The 14,925-nt window shown below is 35.8% G+C and overlaps 1 protein-coding gene across 1 annotated transcript in view; it reads right to left on the reverse strand.

The window, feature by feature from the left end:
* LOC124291712 (Ig-like and fibronectin type-III domain-containing protein 2) overlaps positions 1-14,655 on the reverse strand; it is an 86,066-nt gene extending 71,411 nt beyond the window's left edge. Inside the window, exon 1 of the mRNA XM_046728779.1 lies at positions 14,225-14,655. The gene's annotated coding sequence lies outside the window, so the exon portion shown is untranslated. The remainder of the gene's footprint in view (positions 1-14,224) is intronic.
* Between the last annotated feature and the right edge of the window lie 270 nt (positions 14,656-14,925).

Below are 14,925 nucleotides of genomic sequence, written 5' to 3' on the forward strand. Positions count from 1 at the left end.
ATATAAACAGTCTTTTTAACAAAATATTCTAGAAGCAAAATATTTATGATGATAAGAGAACGAGTCAAGAATGATGCCACCAGTGCTGCTTCAAGGAATTATTCTATGTGGGTTATGCATCTCATCAACTTTTCAAATGTGGGTATCAACTGAGTTGTGATATCTGACAGCCAATCAGGACTATTACTTCTTGGCAGATGTCAAGATGATATCTCTTTTAAGCCACATGTTTTTCCGAAATTTGTTTGACTTTCATTTCGAACCTTCGATACTTAATTTAACCATAATTTTATGGTGATAAATATAATAAAGATTACACTTCATTATTACAAAAGTGCGTACACAATATTAATTTGCGTGACATGTAATGCATCCACTTTTAAATAAAAATAGCGTTTTAGTAAGCTGAAACCGAGTATATTACGCAATTACACTGCCAAGATGCAACACTGTTCCTGAATGATGATCCTGGCAGACATGAAGACTGTATATGATATGGGTACTGGGTGTTAGTGGAATCCACCCATTTCTTCAATGCAATGTGGGACCACTGGGTTCCCCAGCACTCGGTAGAAAATTACCTATCAGCTGACACGGCATGGAGACTTTTAAGGGCTACTGACTACAGACAATGATCAAGTTGTATATTCATTACCATGTACCATGGTCTCTGATAAGTATATAAACATAAACAGGTTTTGTGGGTTTTTTAACAAAAATATTCTTGAAACATAAATATTTATGATGATGATTCATATTACCATTTTGTCGATCTACTGAAGAGGGAAGTTGTCGGTCCGAAGTAGCGGACTGTGGCCGAGTGGAGGCCTGCCTGGGGACATTGAGCCCTGTCATCTCTGTCATTGTGACACTCGGCCATTGTGACTAACATCCTCATCAATTACCTTGACTAGGTACTACCATCCATAAAGATTACCATCTACACATTCTCGGAATAGTAAGGGCAGATGATACAGTATGTTAAAAGTAAGGGATCCTGGTGTCACAGAGATTTTCTACAATACTGTATTTCAGTTGTGGGATAGCCGAAAGTTTCCACCACTGCCCTGTATCCCGGTTGTGTGGAGGACCAAGCGTATTATGCTTTTTATAGAACCTCAGGGCCAGGTTACATTACCTAAAAGCTACACACAAGTCAGGTGATCGACATGTACCTCATTGCTTTCCACAAGTGGTTGTCACCTTTAGTTACCAAAGTTACCATCCTGAGCATCTGCCGATGGGTGCAGTGGGTTGCATTTAAACATTACTTTGTAGGCATAATTCAACAGAAGATCTTCTGATAGTTGTATACATACACAGTTACTTAATGTCAGGTTCTATGTATCTGGGGGGTTAAGATGTAGACAAGTTCGGAATCACGACACAACAGACATTTCCATTCATTAACACTTTTAATTGTTGGGGTAGACAAATCATGAGTTTGACCCAGCCCATATGATGTTAAAATTTAATCTGATGAAACCATGTATGACCTTGATAAATATGAATAACCATTTTTATCAAGATTTACACATCTTCATTAATAATTCTTAAAAATGAACTTAGATATCGCCCAAGGATTGCGATAGCCTCATATAATTACAATGCATGTGGATTTTATTGTTTATAGCAACTACCATGATCTGGTCGGTTCATACCTAGGAAAATAGTGTTTTTTTCTTAGAAACTAAGAAACCTCAGTGATATCTTTTGTTTTCAACAACACACAAAAATGTAAGATCGAAAAATGATAACGCCTGAAAGAAAACATTGGACGCTGTGCGCTCTACGTGAATCGACGTTGAATCCATAATGGCTGTTAAGGGCATTTGAGTGCCGAGAAATTTCGGCTGATGCTTTTTTAACTTGGAGCATTTTCAGTTTGAGGGACATCTTTTTAAACTTTTTAAATCAGAGCATTTATGCATATCATGCATAACTCATTATCATATGCAAAGCCTACTTGGTAAACAGTTATTGAGAGTTTACTTGAGGATGGTTACAGCTTGTGACAGACCCTGTCAAATGGGTTCAAGAGAAGCACCTGCAGCTAACTGTACATAATGTGAACATCATCATTTGGATCTTTGGAAAGGTGGATAGTTTGAAGACTAGTTCTAGGTTGAAATGTTCACCTATATGTAACCAGGAGTTAAGAAGATAGTGGGTGAATTCTGATGACCATGTGATAGAATACCATCAGTTTTGAAAGTATAAAATTAAAAGTCAACAGGATGAGTGAACGAGTTCAGTCTTAAAGTTTTGTCAGAATGTTCAAGCAACACTGTGACTGGAGTGAGTGAGTTCAGTTTTACCCCGCTTTTAACCATATTCCAGCTATATCACGGCGGGGGACACCAGAAATGGGTTTCACACATTGTACCCATGTGGGGAATCGAACCTGGGTCTTCGGCGTGACGGGCGAATGCTTTAACCAATAGGCTACCCCACCACCCCACTGTGACTGAACAATCTGTGAATTAATATATCCCATCTTAAAAACCAAGGACAGCATAACAACCAGCGATAGATTAGATAGTTAGACATGATACAAAAACCAAGGACAGCATAACAACCAGCAAAAGATTAGATAGTTAGACATGATACAAAAACCAAGGACAGCATAACAACCAGCGATAGATTAGATAGTTAGACATGATACAAAAACCAAGGACAGCATAACAACCAGCGAAAGATTAGATAGTTAGACATGATACAAAAACCAAGGACAGCATAACAACCAGCAAAAGATTAGATAGTTAGATATGATACAACAACCAAGGACAGCATAACAACCAGCAAAAGATTAGATAGTTAGACATGATACAAAAACCAAGGACAGCATAACAACCAGCGATAGATTAGATAGTTAGACATGATACAAAAACCAAGGACAGCATAACAACCAGCGAAAGATTAGATAGTTAGACATGATACAAAAACCAAGGACAGCATAACAACCAGCGAAAGATTAGATAGTTAGACATGATACAAAAACCAAGGACAGCATAACAACCAGCAAAAGATTAGATAGTTAGACATGATACAAAAACCAAGGACAGCATAACAACCAGCAAAAGATTAGATAGTTAGACATGATACAAAAACCAAGGACAGCATAACAACCAGCGCAAATATAGATAGTTAGATATGATACAATAACCAAGGACAGCATAACAACCAGCGAAAGATTAGATAGTTAGACATGATACAAAAACCAAGGACAGGATAACAACCAGCGAAAGATTAGATAGTTAGACATGATACAAAAACCAAGGACAGCATAACAACCAGCGAAAGATTAGATAGTTAGACATGATACAAAAACCAAGGACAGCATAACAACCAGCGCAAATATAGATAGTTAGATATGATACAATAACCAAGGACAGCATAACAACCAGCGAAAGATTAGATAGTTAGACATGATACAAAAACCAAGGACAGGATAACAACCAGCGAAAGATTAGATAGTTAGACATGATACAAAAACCAAGGACAGCATAACAACCAGCGAAAGATTAGATAGTTAGACACGATACAAAAACCAAGGACAGCATAACAACAAGCGAAAGATTAGATAGTTAGACATGATACAAAGAGCAAGCACCAGCAACCAAAGACCACCTTTAAGATTACAATTTACAGACGATGGTGACTGCATCTGATGTATCCATGGTACCCCAGCTGGATTTAATAATAATATAATAAGTCACCTTCCATAGCGCACAGTCTCCAAACACCAAGTGATTGCTCGCGGCGCTTAATCAGAATCTGATTCTTATTACCCCTGATAACCCAAGCTGCCTGTTAGGCCCTAGAAGATTACAGTCACATGACTTTATCCAACTGGGTACCCATTTTCTGCTGGGTGAACAGAGGCAATTTGGAACAAAATCACTTGCCTAAGGTGAGACCACACCCATCCAAGGACTGTCCGAGCTCGATGTTGCTTAACTTCAACTGATTCGTGACCTGAGCTCTGTGCACAGGACCATATGCCACCACAATCCCTTCAGCTACGGGCAAGAATGGAATAACACACAGTGGCATGTGGGCCTTTAGAGTATATATCACCTAGTTATAACATATAGAAACTGATTAGTATGATTATTGTTTGTGCTCTTATCAAGTAATACAGAAAATCAGGATATTGTAACCATGTCAAGTCCTGTTTCCAAAATCCTGTCTCCTCATGTAATTATGCATATTGAGATTATCTTAGGTATGCTGATATTTAAACTATGGGGTTAACTTGTAACATACTACTGATTCAAATTTTCATTACAAAGGATATATTGCTTTGTTAAATCTGAATCTGACATGCGTGTTACTGAAAACATTCAACCAGTCACTCCCTATTTTTCCATCAATCATATTGCACGTAATATTTGGCATGTAATCTCTGAAAGTTCACGACAAAAACATTTTTTAACATGAAATAAATCAGGTATGTCAGGTATCTATGGCTGAGTCATACATAGCTCAGAAACAGAATGAACAATCACCATAATATCCATCCAAAAGACACCAACATTTCAGTTTACCCCAATCCATTTTTCAAAACTAGATTTGTGAAAAAAATTAAACACGGAAAAAAAATATAACATGAGGAGCAGTGTTTTTTCTTGATTCCGCCAACAAGAAGCAAGTAAAAGGTTTATTAACAACTCATTTACTGTCACTATCACTAAAAATAAGTTATTTAAATTACTAAATTCATGATGATTAAACCTTTTAAACGTATTATCTTTAAAAAATTAAAACACAACAAAATATGACAATATCATGAAAGGAATTCAAGAAATGAATATTTTAAATTTAATTTTTATAGCACTTCAACTCTTGTAAAAAATCCAAAAATAAGAAACAAAAAGACCTTCTTTTCCCTTACATTTAATAAGTTTTATCAGGAAATACTTGAGTTTCTGTCAAGTCAGTCTCACTGCACATGCCACAAACAATGACACATATCACATGGATGGAGATCACAATAATTAATGTAACCATGGTAACATAGCGATATACTTATTGTTTCTACAGCCGATCATGCCTACTGTTTTGGTGATGCTTCATGAACACACTACACTGCTTCTTCTTCTGATGATATGCTACCTCGGAAGCTCAATGCTTAAAAAACATCGCTTATGCATACATTATTTGACATTCACTTCATTAAAGTTTCAAGAAAATCTAATTAGAGAAACGAAATTTGTGAGAAAGATGAACTTTATTATTTATATTCCCAACAACATAGTTTGTCCACCTTATCGTGTTTCATGAAATAGTATTTCAAACTTTCAAAGTCATGGTTGTTAAAATTAATTTCTTGACCCATTTTGAGTTTGAGGTTGGCACTTGTATTGGTGATTTCCCTCCCTTTTTTGGCAGTCTCTTGTGCACTGAGGTGTGAGTCATAAACTGCCAAAACCGGGACAATTGTTCTAGCTCGTTAACCAGGTGTGAAAATTGACTGCCAAAAGTGGGACTGCCTAAAGTGGGAATAAATCCTTGTATATGTATGGTGATGGAGTTTGTAATCAGTCATTCTGAAACAACCTATAATGGAATGTCTTTAGATTGGTCTCTTGAGGAAACAGGAATTAGGGCATATATTTATGAGATTGAGGGAAATACATTGATTTCATGATAAAATATCTCAGAGACCAGATCCTGGTATTATGGTCTCTGATAATCTGGAGAACAGTAGTACTCAGCCAATGATAACAATGCAGGAAATATTTGTTTCCCTAACTGTGTTGATAAAACAACCCACTCAAAATATCAAGCATTTATTCTGGTTGGTTTTAACCACATGAACATAGCCGTAACACCCAGTGTCCTGCCAAAGACTGGACAAGGTGGGACAGAAACCCTGCAACAGCTTGTAGGTGGTCCTTGCTGTTTGCATGTACTCATTCTAAAATTAGAATTAAGCTTCAAAGTCAAAGGTCTTTATTATGCATGAAGGCCAACAGCCCATATACTTATAACATATATACAATCAAAATATATTGGAACATGATATAAAACAATTAAGAGTTTAACAAAGTCTGTCTCTTTTTATAAGCAGTATATATGTACTTGCTTAAATTTAATAATGATTCATTTGAAGCGGTAGTTTTTGCAGCTTTTGAATATAAATATATTTGAAATTCGGTCATAAACATGTTGAAAATAATGTAATCTTTCTTCAGAATAATGTTTGCATGCTAAAAGAAAATGGAATTCATCCGCTATACCGAATTTACACACAGGACATGTGCGTAGTGATACATCATTATTTAACCATCTTCCTTCATTTATATTTAATCATAATAAGCCTGCTCAGATTTTTATAAGAATATTACAATATTTAATTTCCTGTATAACACTTAAATATTTTTCAGGTTCTAGCAAACTCATTTGTCATTACTTTAGATTATTATTACCAAAATACTACAATATGAAACAGTGAGTACATACCACAGCATGTTTGGAAAATACCAGTACACTGCATTTTTAAAAATCAAACATATCTTGAAAAAGTTTTAAAAAAAGAACAATTGACAAGTAAAACCTGCATAAAATCTGCATAAAACTGTCACCTGTGATTAAAAAAGTGAAACCATTTGTAACCAGTACCCTGTATATAATGTGTCTTACTTTAGTCGTTGGGACAAAACAACATCCAACAAAATTCAAAGAGGTAAAAATGAGGGGGTTAATTTTTTTCATCCATGTTGATAACCTATGATGAACAAGACGAAAGAATCTATGTAATATACTATGCTGAGGATCACAATACATTATTGCATGATTACTACTATAAATTGTGAAACAAAATGCAGGCTGATATTACTTTCTATAACACAACGTGTGAGAGGCGATTCTCAAAAAAGTGACCAGTCCTGAACAAACACAGCCAGTCCCAAAAACTAAAACAATGAAAAAATAATAGATAAGACGAAGTTCAAACCAAGTTAAGTTTATTTTTTTCCCAATATTTCCCCCCGAACAAAGGATGGCCTTACTTATTTAATAGACCGTCCTTCACAAAAATAGGCCATCAAGGACAGTGGGACAGGGTATGTTTTATACACTTAGTTTAGTGCTGTATCACAATGAACTAATATTCTTCAATGTAAACAGTCATTCAATCCCAAACTCATTACATCACTCTCTATACATAAAATAAACCTAACCAGAAATTGTCTATTGTAATTGTATAAAAATGCACCCCCAGTAAGTTGATTAATAGTTTTCACACAAAACTCTTCTACAAAACTCTCTGTATAAGTGTAAAACTAAAAGCAGAAAATCATTATGATTTGGTCTAACTGGAAAGGTTATTCCCCGAAGAAAGAGTAATGATCATATTCATTAATAATCAGTTTTCAAAAAATGTTACAATGCAATTTTGTTGCTAATATCCAAATCATGCAGTATGACAAAAAAGACCTTCAAGATGAGAATAGCAGATACATCAAAAATGTTTCTCCAACGTTGACCCATACAAACACTTTCTTATTACCCTGGTCACAGTGTATTCTGAAAACAGAATCCATCTACCTTAAGCGCCAACTTGATAAATGTCACAAAACTTGGCATTGTTAGGACCCATGAGGGGATGCTGAGTAAACGTGAAATTTAAGCCGTCTGTTGCTACTTTACACTTTACACATCACATCATGTGACATAGCAGCCAGCATGGCACGTTTGTTTTCGAGCGCATTCAGTTTACATAAGCTCTTATATCATTTTTCAGAAGGACTTAAAAAGAGATTTTCCAGTCTGCAAAAGCATTTAACATTTAAATTATTACATGCAATTATGTTAGCATTAGATTTTGTATGTAGTTGTACCTAGACTTGTGATCAGACTTCCTGGGCATTTATCTCAACACTTTGATGTAGCGTTTTGTGATCAAGATCAGTCCATTAAGTCAAGCTGCTCTTCTTAAACAAACAGCACGGGTAGGTGAGTAATCAAACATGGTCAACCACTGTTAGTTTTTGTGTCTCAAGCTGGAATTTGTGGTGACTGAAGTTGAAGTGACCAGAATTTACAAATGGCCACATCCATAAGAGATCACACAACATTCCTTCACTTAAAACAAACAATAAGGTCAAATATATAAGACGAGTATATGGATGGCATCTTCTTTTTTATTGTATAACACGACGTTTCTGGGCTACTTCTTGCCCTGCTTCTACATCACCTGAGGAAGGGGCAAGAGGTGGCCCAGAAACGTCGTGTTATACAATAAAGAAGAAGTTGCCATCCATATACTCGTCTTATATATTCACTAACTTCTAAATGCCTCTCAAGAATCTAATAAGGCCAAAGTTTTTGTTGATATTTATTAAGGCTGTAACGATTCACTCGCATATTTGGTGAATCGAACCGTAGCCCTTCATGAATTCAATTCATTATTTGTGGTCACCAGAACCGAATATTAACGAATATTTACGATTGTTTTAAGATAGCATGTTTTACTTGAACCCTTATGTCCTTGTCCAAAGTGAGATATGCAAGAATGGAATATGTACTAGCATTGCAGTAGTGCAAGTCATGTTAGTTTGCCAAGACTGCACATGGTTCTGTTGATTATAACTAATACATACAAAATTTGAGTGTCATGAGATCACTGGTTACTGCTGTGACAATTCGAACTGTCAACATGGGCGTTCCATATTGTACATCAATCACTTAACTACAATATTGTATTCGTGAATAAAATATTCGTATTCGTTACCCAATATTCATGATATGTATCGTATTCGCCACATAGTGTATTCGTTGCAGCCCTAGTATTTATGGACATTTTGAAATACATCAAAACCCAACAGATCTACTTTTGCAATACAAGTAAATTGCAATTATTACTGTAACCATGGTAACCAAAGTAATGCATTGTTCTACAGCTGTATGAAAGGTTCACTACATTATGTATTTTTTAAAGAAAATTCTTGTGCAAGTAATTTTTGTGAACATTAAAAGGCAATATGTAGCAAAGCAACATGTAGAACTATCATATATCACAGCCATTGAGAAGCAACCTATATATCACGTCTACAAAGACATCAGAAATGTCTTTAGAATATTTCATACACAATGTCAAGTAGAGTTAGAAAACTCCTTTAACTGCTGTGCCAGTAACCATGTTTAATGTGATAAAAAAGGGAAGGGAAGATTCTGGAAACAGGAAATCTTGTTGATCAATAATGTCCAGCCACTGGTCCATCTATAATTTATGTTATTCTCTGAGAGAAGAGTACCCAACAAATTTGAGAGTGAGCAATGAGGGAGCTTCCTCACAACTTTTCAGGACATTCTTTCAAAAAGTTAATTTATGCCTCCGTAAAAATATGAGCACAAAATAGAAGGGAGATATATTACTTTCAAATCACTTCATGAATACATTATTTTTCAAAACAATCCCTGCTACCCAACATGCCCAAGAATATCCCTGCCTTACTACATGCCCAAGAATATTCCTGCTGCTCTACATGCCCAAGAATCTCCCTGTCGCTCTACATGCCTAAGAATCTCCCTGCCAAACTACATGCCCAAGAATATACCTGCCGCTCTACATGCCCAAAACTATCTGTCGCTCTACATGCCCAAAACTATCCCTGTCGATCTACATGCCCAAAAAATTTCCCTGCTGCATTACATGCCCAAGAATATCCCAGCCATATTATATGCTAAAGAAAATAATTTCTCTCTCTAACTCTATGTGTATGCTGTCTGAGTCGAGATAACAGGCATAGTAACACCAACAATTTGTCCTTCCCTAAGCAGTCACATCTGTGCAGCACTGGAACATGTGGTGTTTCAACAGCATGCGCTTGTGAGCCATGACCAGTTGTGCACTCTTTTAAATCTTTATCAGCCATCCACACTTTTCAGTGGACATATCAAACAATTTGGCAGAGAATAATATATGTTCAATTTTTCAAAGAGGAAGTTTAAAACAGTTTTAGCATCTAACTGAATAAAATTAATTACTTGTGTAGCAAACATATGTAAGGCCAATGGAAATGAATTCTTACATTTTCAGGACAGTGGTTAAGAATTTTGCTTGTCATGTCAAAGACCCAGGTTTCGTTTCTGAAGCTCATTTCAGATGTCCCCTGCCATGATATTGCAGGAATATTGCTAAAAGCAGTATAAAACTATATTCAGTCACTCACTCTTACATGTTCATACCTGCCTACTTTAACATCAAAAACTCAGCCAGCCCTTGATTGTCATGATGTACTTTAAGAAAAGAATAAGCTTGTTTCATGACTTTTCTTCTTGAAGTAACACATGATAAACAAAGTTCAACCAAATATTCAAATCATGTAAAATATGTAAATCACATCAGTCAAGAGATCTTGTCATATCTGACAGATTAACTGTAGTGATGTGTTGGAACTGGATTTTCTTAACTTCTTTTCAGTAGTATACATTTGTTGTGCATGACCATACCTGGATCAAGAGGCACACTTGACTAGTAATTACCTAGGATTCAAAGCTAAATGCAAGTAAAGGGCAGGAATTAAGGAAATTAGGGAAAAAAGAATGTTATTAAGAAAATAGGAGTTTATGCTTGCTATTTTCCTAAGATTGTCATAATGTCAAAACAAGCACAAAAATCTTTCTAAAATTGCCATAATGTTAAAAAAGAATTAAAATTTCTTCTTCTTTAATGGTCCTGTAAACAATGGTATCCCAACACGAGCTGAATTCGACGTTCTGGTGATTTCGACGATTGCATTGCACGCGCTATATCGGGGGAGTACATGTGCGATCGGCGTGCACAAAGAGTTTCACTGGTAGGGCGGGTGCCAAGTCGCTGTCGTGAAAAGTTTTATTGACAATGGAAATCGGGAAGTAAAGTTTTATAAAAAGCAAACAAACATCAATATTATTTACCCGAGATCATTAATACCACTTACAATGCGAAATCAGTTCCCTTTATAACAAAAAATAGCAAGTGAAAATTCAGTTAGATCAGTCGTCTGCTGGTGACAGGCAATAAATAAATAGGAAGCCACGTGATCATAACACTCCCTCGCAGTGCAGAGCAAAACGTATGGCTCATCGTCGAAAACCCATACAAAATACCCGGATGTTACGAGCGGCAACAGTTTCGCCGATACGATTTCATCAACGCTATTTTTGTAGGGAACACTTGATATTTTTGTGTGAAATAGATGAATATATCCTTTATCACTCAAGGTTAGTAAAATACAAACTTTAAATGATATTACAGAATACGTTTTTGTATTACATCGTCGAAAACCCCTGACACCGGGATACATGTTAACATGGATTGTGAAAATATCTAAAACCAATTGATGGAATTTTTACTGACATATGGCTGAATACTGGCTCCTGGTCAGGTCCAGATAAAACTCTGTTTCAGTTCATATAAGCTGTAATTTAATTGGTGGTTGGGTAAATTAAAGTTAAACATGCAACGACAATGTTACAAACTACCTTGATCAATTGTTTTTGTTGAAATAAGAAGATTACAGTAAGGAATGGCCCGAGCACAAGTTACACCCTACTTTAAAAAAGCTGCATCACGCCATCGTGACAATCACATGGGTTCAGCTTGGTACATTGACTGTTCGCACTAATTGAGAGATCACAGTGAAACAGGACATAGTGTGCCAACCAACAAAGACCTAGCTTTGTACACCAGTACTGCATACTCCTAAACCTTTGTTAACATAATTTTTAAGACACCCTTGAAACATTGCTCAGAAGCAGCTCATTTAAACAGGTTGGGTCATATTTGTTTAGGATATCAGATCCATGTCACAGAAATTGGTACACATACACGTACACACACACACGTGATTGAACTCTCTTGTGTTCATATATGAAGCACAAAACAATGTCTTTATTGAAAGCCTGTTTAATCAATGTCTAGTGATACCTTTCTGAAGCAGCTGGAAATAATAAACAGATGTTCCAGAATTGAAGTTTATGTTTCATGATAGCAACCAACTCAGCACAGCATCAACAGTGTCAAATCTCAGTGGGTATAGATGGTCCAGCTCACTGTGTTTAGGATCCAGCCCATCTTCAACCCTATGGTATTGGTATTTTGTCTGATAGTAACATCATATAGATCTGCATTTGTCAAACATGAGAAATAAGGTCTATTTGTGTTTAACAATAATCTCCAATACCATCCTCAGGGTATAATAGAACCCTGTCACCTGCCATGACCATGTTGAACTCAGTGAAAGTCTCCCAAGGCTACTTTTATCACATCGAAGTTCATGAAACAGTGCATATTCACAAAATCATATCAGTATAATTTTATAATTATGGCTAACATGAGTCCTTGACATATTAACAAATTTCTAAGTGGGTCATATAGTTCAGATTTCAAATTTCTATTCATATTTTTATTCAAATTTGATCCATTTATTTTATGACAGTCTTTTCAGGTTTGTCAGTAATAGTCTTTTGGATATCACTCAATCGAATAACTGTTTTAGTATCTGATTTGAAGTAACAACACTCCCATGGTGATGAGCCAAACACATCTTACCTACAACTCTTATTATTATATCAACTTGAGGTAGTCCAACTAAATGAAATCACCCAAGACTAAATAACCAAGCAATTTCTCATAATTGAACACAAACAATTTTGGAACACTTGTTTGCATTAACAATATTTTTCACAAGGTTGGTGTTGTCTGTGTCATTAAACATTTGCTAAATTTACATTTCATAAGCACTACAAGCTTGTTCCAAGTCATGATTGAATTTATCTTAAAGACTCCAGGAAATGTATGTTCATAAACTACTAGTCATCCTTTAAAGATGTGAAATTTGCAAAAGCGTTTTGTGCAATTTGTAAAAAAAATCCCAAGAACTAGATCTACGTGTTTTTTCTTTCTTCTTGTACATTAACAATCATGTCAAGGAAATTTGATAAATGACGCTAACCAATTCTTTTCAATGATTTGATCGGTTGCAATGAACCAATAATTAATTATGAGATTTTAACCAATTCCTAACACTAATATCGTACCAGAAACAGTCACAATCTTTGACACTATATAAGAATTTTAAGTATGTTGAACTATATCAATAGGTTAGATTCTACAGATCACATAACTGAAAGTATGTGAAAGATGTTGAAACTACATGTATATCATATGTTGAGTTATAAACCTATGAAATCCTCTGATGAACTAAATACATGTATTTTCAATTTAATATTTGAGTGTTAGTAGTCTAAATTAACTGATAAAAATTATGTCTTCTTCCTTGACAGAAACACTGCCTTACAGACTTTCCACCAGAATTATTCCTATAGAATGTTAAAAAGTTACTCCATCCCAAACAGTACCTATCACAGTTAACATCCAAAAAGTTACAAAATTCATTAATACGATTTAGATTAGGCCTGTCAAACTTAATGATTAATGAAGGAAGACATATGTCCCTTGCCAGATAAAATAATTTGCACACTGTGTAAATTATCTATTGAAAATGAAATTATTTTTTTATTTCTCTGTCCATCTTATACAGATTTACGTACACAATATATTCCTGAATGTTACCTCTCCATGTCACCTACTGTAGCATTTAAACAATTCCTGTCTACTAATTGACAACTGTTTCAACTTAAAACTATCACAATACATTTACAATGCAATGTCTAAGCCTGATACTCTGTTAAAATCATCTCTGTATTCAAGGCGTATAGGATTGTATAATGCATGCAACTTCAATGTGACATACAATAAACATCTTCTGACTTTTTAACTTTCCAACATACCAAGAGAATTCCAACTGCATTACAAAGATTGGTAGGAGTTCCTCCCATTCCCCCATCCCAAATAATATGTATAAATATTCTAGAATTATAAACAAAACTTAACACAACAATTACTAGAGAACTCACAAAATGATTAAAAGTCCAAAATTTAAGTTAGGGCTAGGTTTAGGGTTAGGTTTAGAGTTGGGGGATCGGAAGGAGCTCTTTCCCAAAGATTTCATGCCATCTGCTCCACTTCGTGATAATACTCTCATTTTAAATCCATCTTAGTAAACACAGAAATTCAAGCACGAATCATGAATCAAATTCCTAAAAAGAACAACAAAAGGTTCATAAGAAAAAGTAACAAAAGTCAAAGAAACATATGGAACCAATGTTGTAAAAAACGTACTAGCAAGCGAGGAGCAGACGGCAGTTAAACAGTTCTGATAGAACTTACCGGAGCAGAAATACTGCAATGAGAACGTGTCACGTTTAGGCGAGGTTAACAAGTTTCCATCCCAGATAAACACGCTAATATCCAAGCACTAGATGTGTCGTAAAGATATAAACCACGGCGCGAGCCTCCGAGAACGCCGCAATAATTGAGGGGTAGGCCTGACCACTACGACTTCACATGTAATGTAAACATCCACAGACGATAGAAAGAAAACCACTTTTTCCGTCACACAGGTAACCCCCTCTTCAGGTGTGCTAGAATGTTCACCGCTGCACGATTTCCCAACTAACATATATCATATACCAAGCCTGGGTTGGCAAAGTGTTTGAAAGATGTGTACGCACTTTAACACAGTTAACAGACCATGACAGACCATATGTATCTACGGCGCACTGACATATACACCTGAGTGGCCTGTCAAAGTTACCTGTGACACAGTTTACAACGCCCCCTGGTCTCCCTCCTATTACTAAAGGGAGATAACACACGGAGTACAGGCTAGAAAGTCCATGTTTGGCTTGTAAAGACCCATTATTTGGAAGTCCAACGCACCGATTTCGAACTACGCGTTGTATTAAAGATAAAATGAAAAGAAAATCCTGTTATAAGTAGACCATGCGGTTGCTGGACGTCAGAGAAAGCAAGTGCCAAGGCCTTTTTGAGTTACATGTTGAACAGCTTATTAAAATTGAATTGAATCG

This window comes from Haliotis rubra, unplaced genomic scaffold (genome assembly GCF_003918875.1).
Source record: "Haliotis rubra isolate DU_JTF1 unplaced genomic scaffold, ASM391887v1 Scf5, whole genome shotgun sequence".
Lineage (NCBI taxonomy): Eukaryota > Metazoa > Mollusca > Gastropoda > Lepetellida > Haliotidae > Haliotis > Haliotis rubra.